General features: G+C 35.6%; 1 long non-coding RNA gene across 2 annotated transcripts; it reads left to right on the top strand.

Moving 5' to 3' along the window:
• Window positions 1–2375: 2375 nt before the first annotated feature.
• Window positions 2376–5019, top strand: LOC129359809 (uncharacterized). Of its 2 annotated transcripts, XR_008605946.1 has the most exons (4): window positions 2376–2551; window positions 3519–3602; window positions 4178–4268; window positions 4432–5019. It is a non-coding gene; the product is annotated as an uncharacterized LOC129359809 (long non-coding RNA). The 2 variants fall into 2 exon arrangements; XR_008605947.1 differs by lacking the exon at window positions 3519–3602.
• The last annotated feature ends 477 nt before the right edge of the window (window positions 5020–5496 follow it).

Raw genomic sequence — 5496 nt, 5'->3', positions numbered from 1 at the left:
GGTTTACAGGTACAAAACTGGAATGAAATGCCTTAATTTTCTCCTTATTGTGTATGTAGGTTTTCCAGAGCCTTAATGACCTAATTATTCTATTCAGGTGTGGTACAGCGGAAGCACATCTAGAGGTTGCAGGGCAGGGGCCCTCCAGGACTGGAGTTTGACACTTGTAGTTCATAAAGATACAGTTGTAGGCCCACCAGCTAAGAACGGCCTCACTTTATGATGCCCAGTCCTTTTTGAAAGAGCTTTAGTCACTATCTAAGCTTCACCACCCCACTAAAAATACCATCATTTATTTAGATTTTTAACTACATTCTCAAAAAAAGAAAAAAAAGAGTGAAAACAGCAGGTCAGGCAGAGGAAGCATCTTACCCTAAAACACATTGACATAGGTGGACGGAGCAGGATTCGAACCAGCAACCCACTGATTGCAGGGTGAACTACCGCTGTCGCCTGTTGTTTATTTAATCTATAACTACTAGAGCTATAAAATGATATACTTGACTTTCAAATGAAAGAGCAGGTTCAACAGATGTGTGAAAAGTAAGTCTTGGGTTACACTGTAATAAGAAATTAGTTGAACCAATTTTATTGAAGTGCTTCAACTGTTAACAAGTAATTCAATGAAGTTTAGGCAATTGAATTTGTTAAGTTTAACCGACTCAAGTTATGTCTATTCAATTTAATTTATTATGTCTTAGAGTTAGAGTAATCTCCAAAAAGTATTTCTAAACTAACATGTTAAAAGAGCGGTCCAACTTAGTGAAACAAATTATTTACTTATTTAAATTAATTACTTTAGTCTTTAAATGCTGAAATAAGTCAAATCTCTCAACAAGAAATTCTTAGAAATAGAAGGCTGGAAAAAAAAAAAAAAGAATCCATCCTATCGCTGATGTTTTCTTCAGTAAAAACTTCTTTGGACTATTTATTTCATGAAGTGTCCTTTATGTCAACGTTGCTTCTTGTTCTTGCGGTTTCGTACGTAGAACAGCAAAAGTAGATTTTATTTGCTTCATTAATAATAGCAATCTCATTTATGAAGCTTTTTTTTTTATTTGGATCAGAGAAAATGCCTGTTTTTTTTTTTTTTTTTTTGTTTTGTTTTCAATCATTATTATTTGAACAAGATATCAAAGGTCGCTTTTCTGGTGCCTCAGGTTGCGAAGCTGCATGAGGAATAAACAAAAAATATTTCTGGAACACTTTTATTTGGACAAAAGGGAACAAAGTGGAGATGCGTGGCCACAGTACACGGCACCATGTACTGTGAAGCATATCGAAGAAAGTCCTGCTGTCAGCTGAAGAAGGGCTGATGATTTGGGTTTGCTTTGCAGTCATCAGCTGGGTACCTTGCAGTTGTTGACGTGATCTGAAATGTAGTCTTTTAATTGCTAGACAACTTGTGAATGCAGAAGCAGACATGCTTACACTGTAAAAAAGGAACCTCAGGGGTTATCACATTAACAAAAGAATATCATGTACTGTTAACTAAATAATTGCATGTTTGAGCCAAAAACATGATACAATCATGTTGCATAAACAAGATATTCCACAACTTCAACGTTTATAAAATTGAATCATGTTGAGCGAACATGATTCATTATAGTCAGACCGATCCTATGCTGAAGACCACGAGTGAGATCACGCGATATCACGCAAGTTCACGCAATATTACGGGAAATCACGGGATATCACGCGAGAATACGCAAGACAATCGGTTTTCTCTCGCAAATGGAATAAAATGTATTCAAGGTGAGATAACGTGATTCAATTACGTCAGCTAGATCTTCCGCCAAAAAAAAAAAGAACGTCGGGGCGTATTACATTAACAAAAAAATATCATGTACCTTTCACACAATAATGTTGGGTTTGAAGCGAAAACGTGATAAAATCATGTTGGATAAACAAGATATTCCACGACTTCACATTTATAAAATTGAATCATGTTGAGCTAACATGATTCATTATAGTTAGACTGATATTGTGCTGACGACAACGAGTGAGATCACGGGATATCACGCGAGAACACGCGAGACAATCGGTTTTTTCTCTCAACTGAACTAACGTGATTGAATGACGTTATCTCAACTTGAATACATCTAATTCCTCAAGCTCCCAGGCCTCTACCAGAGGCCTGGGAGCTTGAGGGTCCTGCGCAGTATCTTGGCTGTGCCAAGATATATATATATATATATATATATATATATATATATATATATATATATATATATATATATATATATATATATATATATATATATATATATATATATATATATATATATTTTTTTTTTTTTTTTTTTTTTTAAATGTTTTTTTTATTTTATTTTATTCAATATCAATATTTGTCAAAGTTAATCTAATAAAAAAAAAACACAGTGACGTCAGTTCCAAAGCGCTATTGTGTCAGACTCATCTCCCGCTGAAGAGGATCCAGCGACATCAAGAGATTACGGAAAATCACGCGAGATAACTGGCTCGCACCTTGTTGGGTTTTTTCAAGGGCAGAGGGGAGATTCCTGGCGTGCATCTACTTAATTTGAAGAAGGTAAGAGTCAAACTATTTTCATCTAAATCCATATAAAAATATGTAACTTAAAATTTCTCTACCATTTGCACCATTTTCTACTTGTTCCATACTTGTGTCACATTATTTCATGTTCTGTAGATTAAGTCGGTTAGGTTAAGGCAGATAGCTTTTTGTTTACATTTATCGCCGCACCATGTTAGGTACATTCTGTGCGAAAAAAGTCTGCAGAGCCATATGTAGTGTAAGGGTCACAAAGCTGCTGCCAGAGACACAAATGGACCCCGGAAATGTCACAGTTTTGCTCCTCCTGAGCTCCCTGGAGGTTTAGTGGATTTTTAACACACTGATCTAACATCAGTCTATTTCTAACTATTTTAATTCTATTTCAGTAATGTTACTATGGAGGTAAATGTAGGTACACACACACACACTTTGGTACCTTTCTATCATCATCGAGATTCTTAATTAATTATGGTAATAAAAAGTCCTACATTTCAGTCGATGAAACCTGCAGAAAGCATTGCTTTCTGAGCTTTGTTAAATGTTCCTAAAATACCTGTTAGTTATGGATTTCTTGTATATTTTGTCAGGCTAAAACTCTCAATGGATTATCCATTATTACAGACTTGAGCTTTCTATTTTTTTTCTTTAAAATACATATTCCTCTGCTGTAAAGATGTTGGGGTTTTTTGGACTCTTCTTTGTTGTCCCCAAATAATTGTAGCTCAGAAACAATATTGAAGTTCATTGGTTTAATTTTGAAATGTTGATGTTTTTTGTGTTGATTGTTTGTGCTCATTTTGACCTTTGTTACTATTGCTTTCTACCATGTTCAATTCACCATTGTTCTGCACATATGTGCTTGCTTACAAGTGTCCAGTGGTTATATTCATGAGGCATTCAAGGGACTTGTACTAAAAGATACAACTCAGTTCAGTATGAATTGCATATTTTAATGGCTGAAAATATATCTGATCTCTTTCAGAACATCACCTGTCTGTAATCCACCTGCTTAAGTTCTGGTCAAGGGGCTCATCGGCTATCAAATTATAGATTTCAGTGGCTAATAGTAAGTTTTGCCAGATCTAAAGTGACTGAATGTAGTGTTAGAGAGCTTATAGAGCTAGAGTTCAGCTAAACATTTATTTGGCCAGTCTGTTTTATTTGTCTTTATTTGCGTGGGGATGTGGAAATGTAAGGAGTGTAGTCTCTCTCTGTCTCGTAGATATGACCTGTTAAAACATTTTAGACTTAAACACCGGCATATGCGACGTTATCCATGCCCACACATAGACTGTCCATGTACTTGTAAGACATGGAATGCTTTGCATATTCATTAAAGTAGAAGGATATAGACTGTGTTGACCATTCTGTACTTTTCACATATTTCTTTGGTGATATATTCATGTCTTTATTTAAACCTCTAACAGCTTCAGTTAGATGTTTAAATGAGATGTTAAACTCCATTTTAGTCATGGCATAATGAAGGGATACTAACAATTTTAAATATCTTTCAAATAGACTGCAAGCCACTGATCACTTTTGTTGTGACTTCCTTTGAATGTAGCTATGTTTTCAAGTGTGTGAACCTATACTGCTGGAGTTTTGAGATTGTTCTCATTGTTTTTTGATCTGCATATTTAGGAAGACACTGCTGAGGTCAGACGAGAGTGCATCCTCAAATGTCTGTGTGTACCTAAATGAAGATCCAGAGAAGCTGGTGAGGGAGTACATGGTATGTTAAATTCTCTTTGTGTTTACAATAGAACTCCTAAGAGTTGTTAAAATACTTTCACCAACTAAGGTCCATGAGTGACTCAATCAATGTCAGTCTTAATTTATTTATTTAATTACATGTGAATTGTCTCTCCCCCAATACCCTTCCATAACTCCCTTAGGACGTTGATGAATGCGCAGAAATGGCCAAAGCCGAGGCTGTCCTCGGAATCGTCATTTGAGCAGAGGGTGCAGAGGCTGCCGATGCACATCTGGATGTTGGGATTGTCCTGGAGGAGGTGGAAGTTATGAACAGCTTGGGCAGTGTATCTTCTGCAATAGTGATGCTGCTGGGACTAATCTATGCACTAAACTTGAGCTACCCTCAAGTTTAGTGCGTTCAGCACTCAACTTGCTCAGTAACTCAAGCATACCTTTGAAGTAATACAGAAAATAATAATGAAATTGGATGGAAAGAACTTATCAAAGAAAGCACAAGTTCTCAATATGAAACTCGCTGCTAAGTTGAGCAAAGTTTCACATGGAAAATGAGTGTTTAAAGTCTGCAGTAGAAAAGATTTATATTGTTACAGTTCTCTAAGTTGAGCAACTATACTGACATGTTTTATGTTGTAAAGAATTGGCTGGGAAATGAAACTGTAACCTTTTTGTAGTTGTTTTTTTATTTCAATGTCCAACTCAGCTGTGTTTTGTGCTGTGTAAAAAAACGATGTATAACAATTCTGAAAATACAATTGTGTTGTACCTTTTCTAATTGTTGAGTGTTCTTCCTACACTTTCACCTAGTGCTATCTTAAAATGCTTGATTAACGCTTGAAAATATGTCTTTGAACTAACATCATGAAATAATGGAAAGGATTTCCACACGATTAACTAGCTGTCTTTTAGCATGAAGCATATTTGTTGAGCTAACTTGCTTTTAGTGAGTTGGACCTACTGAATCAGGTAGTGTGAAGGTACCACTGTAAAATAAGGTGGTTTCAACTAGATTTACATTCATCTTAATGAAGTTACATCAATGATTTGGTCCTAAACATTGCAGATTAGTTGGGCGGGCTGTATTGCACTACACTGGGTCATGCTATAGTAACTGAGTTAAAGGAACCTTTAAAACATATGTTGAGCCAACACATTTCATTTGAATTTGAATAACCTTAATGAATGGAGTTGAGCCAACTCATTTGATTTACAATCATCCATTGCATTACCATAATTCTGGTTAAGCC

The sequence above is a fragment of the Poeciliopsis prolifica genome, unplaced genomic scaffold (genome assembly GCF_027474105.1).
Source record: "Poeciliopsis prolifica strain line A6 unplaced genomic scaffold, Auburn_PproV2 SCAFFOLD005, whole genome shotgun sequence".
Taxonomy (NCBI): Eukaryota; Metazoa; Chordata; class Actinopteri; order Cyprinodontiformes; family Poeciliidae; genus Poeciliopsis; species Poeciliopsis prolifica.
The sequence above is the reverse complement of the archived record's forward strand: the minus strand, read 5'-3'. Positions and strand labels throughout refer to the sequence as shown.